The sequence below is a fragment of the Perognathus longimembris genome, chromosome 28 (genome assembly GCF_023159225.1).
Source record: "Perognathus longimembris pacificus isolate PPM17 chromosome 28, ASM2315922v1, whole genome shotgun sequence".
Taxonomy (NCBI): domain Eukaryota; kingdom Metazoa; phylum Chordata; class Mammalia; order Rodentia; family Heteromyidae; genus Perognathus; species Perognathus longimembris.
The window spans coordinates 73,560,575-73,573,276 of NC_063188.1; the positions used below are offsets into that span (position 1 = coordinate 73,560,575).

At 41.4% G+C, this 12,702-nt stretch overlaps 1 pseudogene; it reads left to right on the plus strand.

Annotated features, from left to right (window-relative positions):
- The first annotated feature begins 11,613 nt into the window (after nt 1-11,613).
- LOC125343105 lies at nt 11,614-12,363 on the plus strand (annotated as a pseudogene).
- Nucleotides 12,364-12,702: the final 339 nt, after the last annotated feature.

Below are 12,702 nucleotides of genomic sequence, written 5' to 3' on the forward strand. Positions count from 1 at the left end.
AAGTCTTCACATGATATTCACTTTTAAGTCATTGAGAAAAGTGAGGATATCTGATGGCAACTCTGGGCACCCCCCAACCACAGTGAGACTGCATTTATAATCTCTAGAGGAAATGACCTAATGTTTGCACTTATACTTCCTTGGCATCACCATGTCCTATATGGCATTATTCTGTAGTCTATAGAATCAGCAGTTTAGATAATAGGAATTTAATGTTTTGGATTTGATCTTTGGTCCCTGCTGTGGTGTGAGCTCCAGCATGGGGACCTATTCAGCCTGAATAAAGAACCAGAGAGCTAAAGGAAGCCCAGACCAGCTAGGAACTTGTGACCCTGCAGCCAAGACTGTTGTATAAACAGCAATGGGCACAGCGGGATGGAGCCTGACACAAAGATTCAGAGGGGTCTGCATGTGCCTGCCAGGGTAAAGTAAGTCTGACTCAGTCAAGGAGCCCCAGGCCTCTACCAAGACAAAGGCACAAAATGTAGTGTCAACAGCCAGCACAGGTCAGCAGTACCAGCAGGAACCAAGAGGTGAAGAGTCATTCTCCCTTCAGGAACTACACAGGACCAAGATGGTAATGTGAAAATGTCACACACACACACACACACACACACACACACACACACACACACACCCTTATCTGCATCACTGTGGACACTGTAAAGCCATATAGAGCCTTCCCACCTTTGAAAGCAGTGGGCAGACACAGTGCAAATGCAAGAAATGGCATTTTCATCAAAACAGATGGGTATCTTTTAAATGTACGTTATTATTATCACAGGGTACCAAATTCAAGGTAAGTCTAGTAGTTTTTCCTCCTTAGTATCCACTCCAGAGTGTAGGCAGGTTAAAAACAAGGTCGGAAAGAGCACATGACTCTATGTTCTTGTGGGATTTGAGGGATACAAGTGAATGAGAAAGTAATCTCTCTACAGCATCTCCACTGACTTCCCCTTGGCCCTCAGTCTTGTCAGTCCTCATTAGCAGGGACATGTGTGTCCTTTCCTTCTCTTTTCCTTTATTTAGGAAAAAATTCAATCCTCATATGCTTATAATGGAACACAGAAAGGGGAAAGGAGAAGACAGATGACAATTTTTACTGAGGTGAAGAGGGAAATGTCATGAATCATCACTGATGTCCCCAAGCCTATCATTGTTGTCCTTTATCTACACAATGACTTCTCATAGCCTGCACCTAGGCTGAAACCACTCATGTAGCAACATGTCATCCTGAGAAAAATCACAGAGACCCTTTCTCACATTGCTCCCTCCCTCAGTGCTTTCTGAAAAGGTCCCAATATTTCAACTTCTTCCTCCAACTGTCTACATAGAACTATACTAAATCTCCTAGACAAAGTACATTTCCTATTCTCTCCTGATATCTAAACATGAAAGGTAACAAGAAGGACTTGTGTGCTGGATCAATAATTGTTTTCACCAGAGTCCTTGTGCATGTCTAAAGGCATGTACGTGTGTGTACTTCCAGGTGCTCCTTCCATCCCAGGAGTGTTCAGTGACTGGGACGTGATGTACATGTGGAGCAGGCAGGAATTCAGGAAGATACTACGTAATAAGGGAATGCCTCTGCCTGTCTTGTAAAATTGTTTCATACTGTTCCTTTCAAGATCTTTTAAAATAACTGACCTCATTTTTTGAAAGTGGTTTCAGGTTTATGGGGAAATTGGAAAGTACAAATGGTTCCTATTTTCTGGCTTCACCCCCGTCTTACTGCTTCCCTTATTGCCTTCCCTTATTCTCATCTTGCCTTCATGGAGTACACTTGTCACCACTGATAAGCCAATACTAAATGTATTTACTAATTCAGATTTGTAGTTTCCATTGTATTTCACTCATTGAGTTCACTCATGCGAGGATTTGGGGTCATGTGAAATGTTATTTATCTCCATCTCAGCACCATAAACATAGTTTTTCTTCCCTATCTCTTGTAATCCACCACTTCATCCCTGTCTGTTTTCCCCAAATTCCTGTCAGGAATAGTAACGCCACACTTGGAATGTGATATAAATCCATATGGATATTTCTTTAGAAAATTCACTTTAAATGTAATTCAAATCCCATCCATGGTTGTTGATTTCAGATTTTTAATGGTGCTCATGGGAAAATACTGGAGAAGTAGTAATACAGGACTTGCTCTTGTCTTCTCATCTGGGTGCACTGGAGTTTTTCCCTCTAAGACTTGTTCACACTGAGCTGCCAGAGATTCCTCAGTGAACATTGAAGTTTTCTACTCCCTACCCACTTACTAGCTCCCACAGAGGTGTTTGCTCTATTGAGGTGTGATTTTCTTCTTTCTTTCTTTTGTTTCTTTCTACCTTCCTTCATTTCTCTTTTCTTTCTCTCTTATTTCTTCCTTCCTTTCTTCTTTCTTTTGTCCTTCCATCCTTTCCTCTTTCCTTCCCTCTTTCACTCCCTCCCTCTCTTTCTCCTCCCTTCTCTCTTTTGGTGGTATTAGAGTTTGAACTCAAACTTAGGGTAGCTAGAGTGGCTTTCTATCAGTTGAACTGCACATTCAGCACCATTTTGCTGGTTATTTTTGAGGCAGATTCTCCTGAAGTTTAATGCCAGGCCTGGCCTTTAAATTGCTATTCTTTCCCTCTCCAGCCTCCTGAGGAGAGAAATTTACTGTCCTGAGACAGTGGTGCCAGGCTAAGTCTTTCAAAAAGACTAGAAAAGTGATACTGGGGATAGAACTCAGGACCTCATGATCACTAGTCAGGGGCTTATCTAAGCAATACCTTCAACTCTCTGAGCTGTGACATTCTTAACTTCCCTTTCTTCAGGCATTGGTGGTTTGTCACCTCACCTCAGTTCTCTAGTGGATTTTAGAAGAGCTGTTAGGTTTCAGTTTTTACTTGTTAGGATGGTGCAACAACTTCTACAGCCCTAATGTAATAGGAATAATCAGACCAATGTAAACACACCAAAAAGTAAGTGGCCTCAGTGTTACCATCCAGACTGAAGTCATGTTCAGCCATACATCCAGAAAGCCCTACACCTGAGTTTTCATGTAAAATCCACTCTTAATAAGATTGTGCTTTTTTTGTCATACAATAGACCATCAGTCTTAAATTTGCCTGCCAAAATAGTCAACCTTTATTTGATTATCACCAAGACCCTGATCTCATTATTTGTAAACTGGCATTGAGTTTGGTGAATGAACTGCTTACAAGAAATTTGATTACAGTGAAGGGACTCAAGGAATATCCACAGTCTGAAGTTCTGAACTAGAAGATAGAGATTTATAAGAAGACACGTATGTTAAACTCCAGTTTAGCACAAGCAGGTGTGCCAGCCTATGAAGCCAGAGAGACATAAGGAGTCTCACCTAAGGGAGGCAGGAGACAATTTAGCTCCAGAAAACTTCTATTGCTACGCAGACATTAGAAAAAAAAAGTAAAATTAATTGTTTTGTGTGCCAGTCCTGGGGCTTAAACTTAGGGCCTGGGCTCTGTCTCTGAGCTTTTCTGCTCAAGGATACAGCTCTACTACTTTAACCACAGCTCCACTCTCAGCTTTCCTGGTGCTTGATTGAAGGTAAGAGTCTCATGGACTTTACTGCCTATACAAGCTTCCAGTAGGAATCCTCAGATCTCAACTTCATGGAGTAGCTAGTATTACAAGCATGAGCCACTGGCAATAAGATGGAATTTTTAAAAGTTATGATACATTTGGCAAGTTTGTGTGAGTTATTTCATGTGCATAAGGAGACCCCTAAATTCTTCCTATTTGCATATGGACCTTCTATCTATCACCCCAAGGAATATTTTTCTGGAATGACTTTTGAGTTAAGTAGAACTAGGGAAATCATCCCTATTTGCTGCCTTTGTCATTTGGTAAAAGGTTCCCATTTGTTGGCCTTGTTTGGAGGGGAGGGGGAATTTCCTTTGTTTGTCTGGATGTTTTGTGTTATGTTTCTCATGGGAGATGCCATAAGAGAGTTTTGGGATGGATTGTGGCAGAGTGCTCAACTTATAAGACTATAATAAAAGAAAATTTTAGCCAGGCACTGCTGGCTTGCACTAGATCCTAACTACTCAGGAGGCTGAGATCTGAGAATTGCAGTTTGAAGCCACCCTGGGCAGAAATATCCATAGACTCTTATCTCCAATAAATTACTCAGAAAAAGCCAGAAATGGCGCTGTGGCTCAAGTGGTAGAGTGCTATCCTTGAGCAAAAGAAGCTCAGGGACACCGATCAGGCTCTGAGTTCAAGCCCCAGGACTGGCAAAAAAAAAAGAAAGAAAGAAAGAAAGAAAGAAAGAAAGAAAGAAAGAAAGAAAGAAAGAAAGAAAGAAAGAAAGAAAGAAAGAAATTTTATTCTAACTGGCAAACCTGGGAACAGCTGACATTGAGCTATTATACAATCTTATTGTCTGAGACATTCTGTAAAAAGATAGGCAAATGGGATAAAATTCCATGTATACAGACATTTATACAATTCCATTAAAGATGAGTCTAAACAGCCAAGCGACAGTGGCTCATGGCACTTAGATCTGAACATCGCAATTTGAAGCCAGCCAAGACATGAAAGTCTATGGGACTCTGATCTCCAAGCAACTGCCAAAAGAAAAAAAGCCAGAAGTAAAGCTGTATCTCAGGTAGTAGAGCACTAGACTTGAGCACAATAAAAACTCGGGAACAATACTCAGGCCCTGAGCTCAAGACCTGGGATTGGCACATACACACAAAAAAGGTCTAAATAGCCAGAGACTAAGTTGATGGTATAATAAAAGTCAAACCTCTGGTGAACATCCCTATCAAGAAAAAAAAAACCATACCGAAGAAGACCTAATTAATAAGTCATTTTAACTAAAGCAGACATTATAAAAATATAGATGCATTCAGCCTTTCTGATCTCTGTACACTCCACCTGTGTTGCCAGTTAAAATGCACACACTAAAGAATACATACAGTCTGTACAAGATTTGAGGATCTTAAGTGAAATAAGAAATTCAGAGAACTGTACCTAACCCAATGCACCCTCTGAACTCCCATGCTAGGGGACTATGAATATTTTTCACTGTTGGACTTAAAGGGTCTTTTCTTTTATATTACTGTGGAGGACAAACCTCAATTCCTTTTTACATTTAAATAGCAAGATCCTGATACTCAGGTGACTATGGAATATTGTGGAATTAACTATCGTGCCACAATTATTTAAAAACTCACAATATTTAATAATTCAAATAAGAGATATTCAGTATTTACAATTAGATCAAGGAGTCTTGCTACAGTGCATGATCTCTTGATGGCTAGACCTAATCTCAAAATCTGCCTCGCATATACCTTTATAGGGATGAACCATCTGTTTGAAATGGTTACAAGGTGTCACCTCAAAAGCCTTAGATTGTTTTTTGTTCCAGTACTGAGGTTTAAACTCAGGGCCTTAAATTCTTGCTTGGCTTTTCTGCTCAAGACTGGCACCCTACCACTTGATCCACAACTCCACTGGCTCATATTTTTTTTGCTGGTTCTAGGGCTTGAACTGTGGGCCTGGGTAGTGCCCCTGAGCTCCTTTTGCTCAAAGCTAGTGCCCTATTACTTGGGCTACAATGTCACTTCCAGCTTTTTTAGTTATTAATTGGTGGTAAGAGTCTCATGGACTTACCTGCTGCCCAGGCTTGCTTCAAATTGTGATTTTCAGATCTCAGCCACCAGCACCCAGCTGTGGCCCAGATTTTTAAACAGGATATTTAGGTTTCATATGAATCAGAGAACTTGTAATCTCATGCCTGGAGACAGGCTCTAAGAAGAAGAGAAAACTGCACAGCTTCTTGGGAATGGTGGATTTTTGCTCCCTTTGGATTCCAAATGTTGGGCTAATAGTCAAGCCTGGAAGACCCTCAACAAAATTGATATTAAAACATGAATGTGAATAGACAAGTATCAGATGGTCTTTAAAACTTTAAAGCAAAGCCTTTTTGTAGCACTAGATTTATTAGAAATGCCTTCTTTACAAAAATAATTAATTAATTAATTATCAGGATGCCTGTGGCTCATGCCTGTAATCCAAGCTACTCAGGAGACTGAGTACTGAAAATTGCAGTTCAACGCAAATTGTGGTTCAGCTCAGGCAGAAAGTCCATGAGACTTTTGTCTCTAATAAATTATCCAAAAAGCTGGAAGTGGAGCTGTGGTAGAGCACTATTCTTGAGCAAAAGAAGTTCAGGGACAGTGCCCAAACCCTGAATTCAAGTACTATGACAGACACAAAACCTCAATTATTAATTAATTAAATTGTATGTGCAAAAAATAAAGCAGAACAATGGATATCTTTCATCAGATATTGAGTAATACTTCAAGGTCTGTTGCTAGTCTCTCAAAACAATTTGACAACAGAGCAAGAGGTTGACCATACTCTTTATGGACTGTGGTTCCTATTGTGATCTACTCCAAACAATAAAAAAAAATTCCTTTGAGGTAGCCCACTGTGGTGTGTATGCCCCATCAGGTTTTATTCCTGATAAAATGGGGTTTACTCTCTGGTTGCTGGTAAAATGGGAAGATATGAAGTCATTCTGCTGGATAACCTAAATATTGAATTAAAAACTGTATCTACCTTAAACTACAACCTGGCTCCTAGTTCTAAACAATGAATTCTTTTTTTTTTTTTTTTTTGGCCAGTCCCGGGCCTTGGACTCAGGGCCTGAGCACTGTCCCTGGCTTCTTCCCGCTCAAGGCTAGCACTCTGCCACTTGAGCCACAGCGCCGCTTCTGGCCATTTTCTGTATATGTGGTGCTGGGGAATCGAACCTAGGGCCTCGTGTATCCGAGGCAGGCACTCTTGCCACTAGGCCATATCCCCAGCCCTAAACAATGAATTCTTGAATCACTAATGTTTACAAGTACTTAAGACTGTGTATTCCATTTGTGACCAGTTCAGAATAGAATCAATCCATTTACTAAGGACAACAACTTTATGGGCAGTGGCCAACATGGGACTAGATACGTGGTAGTCACTGGATAACAAGTATTGGAGGCAAAAGACTTCCCCCAGCCAAAAAGGTAAAACAATCACTTTAACTAGAGCACTACATCTATCAAAGGATAAAAACATGAGTATATAAGTCAGGTACCAGAGGTTCACATCTATAATTTTAGCTAGTTAGGAAGCTGAGATCTGAGGATCATGGTTCAAAGCCAGCCCAAGTAGGAAAATCTGTAAGACTCTTATCTCTATTTAACTACCAAAAAACTGGAAGTAGAGCTGTGGCTCAAGTGATAGAATGCTAGCCTTGAGCATAAAAGCTCAGGGACAGTGCCCCAAGGACTGACACAAACCAAAAAAAAAAAAAAATCTATGCACTAAGTCATAATATGCCTTCATGTTGGCACCTAAGAGCTCTTAACAACAAAAAGATTATTAACTAATGCCAAGAAATATTAACTCCAACAGAAACTATAGCTAAAATGTAAGAAGTAGCAATTACGTACTGCCCAGGCCTCCAAAAGTTGGATGCTTACATTGCACAGGGGAAGTAGGCCGCTAGATAACAGTCAATTCATGGGGCCCTAATGCCACTTATTGTTAGATCAATACAGTCTTCAGGCGCTGGGGATATAGCCTAGTGGCAAGAGTGCCTGCCTCGGATACACGAGGCCCTAGGTTCGATTCCCCAGCACCACATATACAGAAAACGGCCAGAAGCGGCGCTGTGGCTCAAGTGGCGGAGTGCTAGCCTTGAGCGGGAAGAAGCCAGGGACAGTGCTCAGGCCCTGAGTCCAAGGCCCAGGTAAGCAAGTAAGCCAAACCCAAAGAAACATAGGCTGCATGTTCTCCTTCATTTGTGGTATCTAGAATGAACCTATAAATCTACAGGTAAACATACTGGATGGCAAGCAAGAGGTTACAAATGAATTAACTAAAATGTAGCAGACTATGGAGAACACATATAATATAATTCTTTAAAAAGACTAACTCAAAGCCCAGCAAAATAAGTATCAAGGAATGAGTACTTACAACAGGGGAGGGTGGGGCCAAGGAGAGAGAGGTAGATGAATGAAGAGGAAAGTGGGGAGAATACATACAAGAATTTACTGTATATTGCTCAGAATTGAGAAATATAGAGGAAGGGGTGGACTGAGGGAGATGAAGATGTTGACGTCTCATCATAGATCAAGATGCACTGTACACATAAAATGTTTTGTTAGGCTGCAAAAATATACATAACCTAAACTAAGATGAGCAAGGAAAGGAGAGGGGTGGGATGGGTGAGTGAGAATGCTGAAAAAAGTGACATTGATCAAAATGCACTGTATTCATAACCTGACAACTGTGAACAACAACTCCTTTGTATCACTCAAGTTAATAAAAATATTTTTTAAAATCTGTTGAGTTTGTTGTCAGAAATTAAAAATAGCAGGAGTTCCCAAATGTTAGCAGCAGCTTTCTTGCCAAAACCTTCCCCTAGGAAATGTAGTTGACCCTCTGCATTTCTCTGGTATTGTGGTTATCAGAGTAAATCAATGAAATGTTTTTCTCAGACTGGATTGTGAGCCTAAGAATGAAAGCATGTTTTTCATTACTACTTAGATTCCTAGCTTCTTGGGTACTATGTAGCAGAAGGTTGAAGATGGGCATAGGGTGTACCACATGATTGAAAGATCAAGAGTGAGAGTTAGAGTTGGGGAAGTGAAGAGTTAGAGAGAGGAGGAGGAAGGAAATGACAGACACAGACAATAATTTCTAAAACAAAAGGGGAGAGGGAATCACTATTTCAAAAGATAAACTGTTATGCTATGCTCACTTCCTTTTCACTCTTTTCATATATAGGAAGTGTGAGCAAATATTCACATCTCTTGTGTAAAAAGATTTAAATATGTGGAATGTTTTTCCTCTGGGGGCCTGGTGTAGTGGTGCATGCCTAATATTTGAGAGTCAGGACAGAATCATCACAGTTTGAGACCAGGCCTGGTGAAAGCAATATCCTGCCTGAAATACAAACTAGGCTGGGTAGCATATGCTAGCTACTCAGGAGCCTGAAATCTGAAGATTGAGGTTCAAAGTGAACCTGGGCAGACTAATCCATGAAACTCTTATTTCCAATTAAGTAGCAAAAATCCAGAAGTGAAGATGAGGTCAAACCAAGAGGCAAGCAAGAGTTCAAAGCCCTGTTCATAGCCAAAAATAAAATGAAATTAAAAAGGAAAAGAAAAGAGACAGATATAGCTAAAGTCCTAAATCAAACACCAGTATTGTCCATTTATCCAAAAGAAACAGATTTGATCACAAAATTTCTTCTTCACAACATTCGATCCTGCTCTATGAGTGAATGACTTTCTTAGGAGAACCTAGTTATGCACTGAACACTGTTCAAACACTGTTTATATACTAAGTATATTTCTAAATTCAATATTACAATGTATTTGCATTAATTGCTACATATATATATATACACTGTATGTATACGTGTACATACACATACTTCTACATGCCCATACATGAGCCTTTGAGATGAGGGGACACACAATGATAGAGTTGGATTAACTCCCATACCTAAGCTAGGTTTTTAATTCTCCCCACTAATTCCAATTTTCCTTAGATCATCTCACTAACATCTTACTCCTCATGAATTTCTTGTAAGCTGATCAACAGGAGATCTACAATAGTAACATAATTTGGAAAACTCCCATAAGGTCGATATTTTCTTTTGGGCTTGAGACAAGGACTCGAATTCTTTACCTGATGCTTTTGCTAATTGGCTAGCATGCTACCAACTGAGTCACATTTCAAATTCAGAGGTTGTCATTTAAAATGGAAGCAGTAAACATCTCATGAAACAAAGCAAATCCTTACCTGGGATGACATCTATAGAGTCATGCTCTAGGTCAGAGAGCCCCAGAAGTGCAGACAGTATATACATTTAAGGATCAGCAAATAACTGCTCTGAGCTCTAGGCAAAGCAGTAAACAGAAAGCTCCTAGCTCAGCAGGAGTGAAAGATTACCTAGTATTCAAGAATTTTGTCAAACAAAAATGGATGTACCTTGCTAATTAACTCAAAAGCTAGAAGATGATTTGGCTGTGAAAATGAGTCTTGTAGAGACAGAGTGCCCAGGTTTTGTTCTGCTGACATGCTCTGAAAACAGATAGTACTATGAGAACTGCAGGAAAAGGCAGAGTATGTCTGAGGGTCATATTAAAGAAAGCTTGGAACCACACACTTCCCTGGAAGGTTCTGTAAGCCACAAAAAGTGGAGGACATGGTGGCTGCCCTGACGTCAACCTTGACTTTCTGAAGGCCACATTTTTTCAGTCCTGATTATGACCTGAAGATTTCAAGCTCTACCAAGAGTTTCCAACCTATGCTCAAATATAGATGTCACTCAAAATATCCAACTGCTTTCTGACTTGCATTCAAATATTTGGGTAAAAATGTTGAAAGGGGTGACAGTGATCAAGATGCTCTGTATTCATAAATTGCTTTGGCCAATTGCAACTCCTTTGTACAACTACTTAAAGATAATAAAATTTTCAAAAAATGTATTTTTCAATTTTTGGTTCTTATCTCTTTAAAGAAACTAGGGTGATAAAACTGTCCATAAATCGTTGTGCATCTAGTTATATATTTACAGTAGGCAAATCATCAAAAGGTAAGTGGCTGCATCTGAGAGCTTTTGTGTTCACATTGTGGTACTTATTCTCAACCTGTACAGTCCTAACAGCCAGGTGCCTGTGCTAGCTTACCACATCTTTTAGTGGTGGTATCCTCCAAAGAGGGCCACTATCAATGCCTTCCCTCCCTTTCTGTACATTCTCATCCTTCTACTATACACTATCATGTAATCACTTCCCTCAAAAATTGCCTTTGCTGCTGTAATAGAATGTAATAGAGGAAAGTTCTACTGCCTCCGAGCCTAAGTGTTAGGAAGACACAGTTCCATCTGTATCTGCTGCAACTCTCACCCTCAGAGGGTGCTCCCTATAAGAACATAGAGAATGCCAAAGAAAATGAGATGTCAGATGGTAGTTTCATCTGCATGATAAGCCAGATATGAGAGTTACTCTACTTGGAAGACCTGAACAATAGAACCTAGAGATCATTGCTGATCCTATGGACCTAACCAAAGTAGAGACACCAAATGAGAACCCGCCATCTGATACCAGTCAACAACAGAATGTGAGAGACAAACACAGATTTCTTTTAGTTTCAAGATACTAAATGTCCAACCTGATGCTAGTAGCTCATGCCAACAATACTTGCTGGAAGGAAGCTATGATGCAGAGGATTATGGTTCAAAGCTAGGATTGGCAGAAAAGTTTTTGAGACTCTATGTCCAAAATAACTAGCAAAAACAGATTGGAAGCATGGCTCAAGTGGTAGAGTGCCAGCCAAGCAAGCACACCAAGGCAGTGCAAAGCTCTGAGTTCAAATTCCAGTACCACTGGCAAAAAAGCCACTAAAACGTATGGCCATTTCCTTTTCTCATTGAAGCAACAGATAACTAGATTATAAACCAACAGCAAGTGTCTGAAGCAGGAGAAAGATCCTAACTTAAACTTAATGTGATCCCTGGCCTGGCACCCAGCCTGAGAGTGCTGGACCAATGCAGCTCCACTGCAGGCTTGATACAGCTCCAGACCTGCCAGCATGGCCAGCTGGACTCTATGGGCCAAATACTGGAACTGGGCAAAGGATGACATCAAGAAAGTGATGATGACCATGGAGAAGGTCTGAATATGGGAGAAGCATAGAGAGCCTGTGGGCAACACTTCATTTTGTATCTTCAAGTGGGTACCAGTGACAGACTCCCAAGAAGAGGAGAGACAGAGGGCAGGTGGTGGGATAGACAGATCTCGTGGATGGGAGAGGAGGGCAGGGGCACCAGTCCAAGAGGAGGCAGCCCTCTCATCCTGCTGCACTTCAACAAGGAGAACGGCAGCCAGAGTTTCCATTCAGAAGATTCCCTTCAAAAAGGCACAGAGCCCAGCCATTGAGTTACTCCCCAGCCCAGGCACCCTCTGTCACATGCAGGACCTCCAGAAGGGATTAATACTGAGGAGGTTCAGCCCTCATACCTGGGCCAAGAATGAGAACCTAAGAGCACACCTACATACAGTACTGATCACCTCCCATGCTCACCAAGGTGCCTGTTCCAGAATTAATGGAAGCAGAGAATTCAGGAATGAGAATGACAAGCAGAGCTCTCAGAGAGGTCTGAAAACAGAACCACTTAGGTGGCTCTTTCCCCGGAGAGCTCTCTAGACAAATGCTCAGCCAAGTTCCATGGTACTAGTTACCCAAGTTTCTGGGGGAGGAAGCAAAGCCCCGAGGGTGGCAAGGATGGTCCCTCAAGGAAAGGGAAGTGAAGCAGCTTTCTGGAAAACACGATGTGTGTAGGCCCCCCACCAGCCCAAGTCCACTCGTGCCCATGGGCAGGCGGCGCGTCCCTGCTCCACACACGGTGCAGAAACCGAGGGCAGAAGTCCTGCCTGCCCCAACTTAAGCCTCACCAGCACCCCACCTGTGGGAAAGGCCTACAGAAAACTAAGACCCCACAAGCCTGACAGGCCTCTGGTGAGGCTCAGAAGACTATGCACGCTCTTTACCTCTGCCACCTCCTCACACACTAGGGCCGGTTTCCCCTTTGACCCTCAACACCTCACCTTGCTCTCGCAAGAACTAGAGTAGGGAGAGCAGTGCACAGCCACAGGGCTTGTGCATTGCCATGTGATGCTG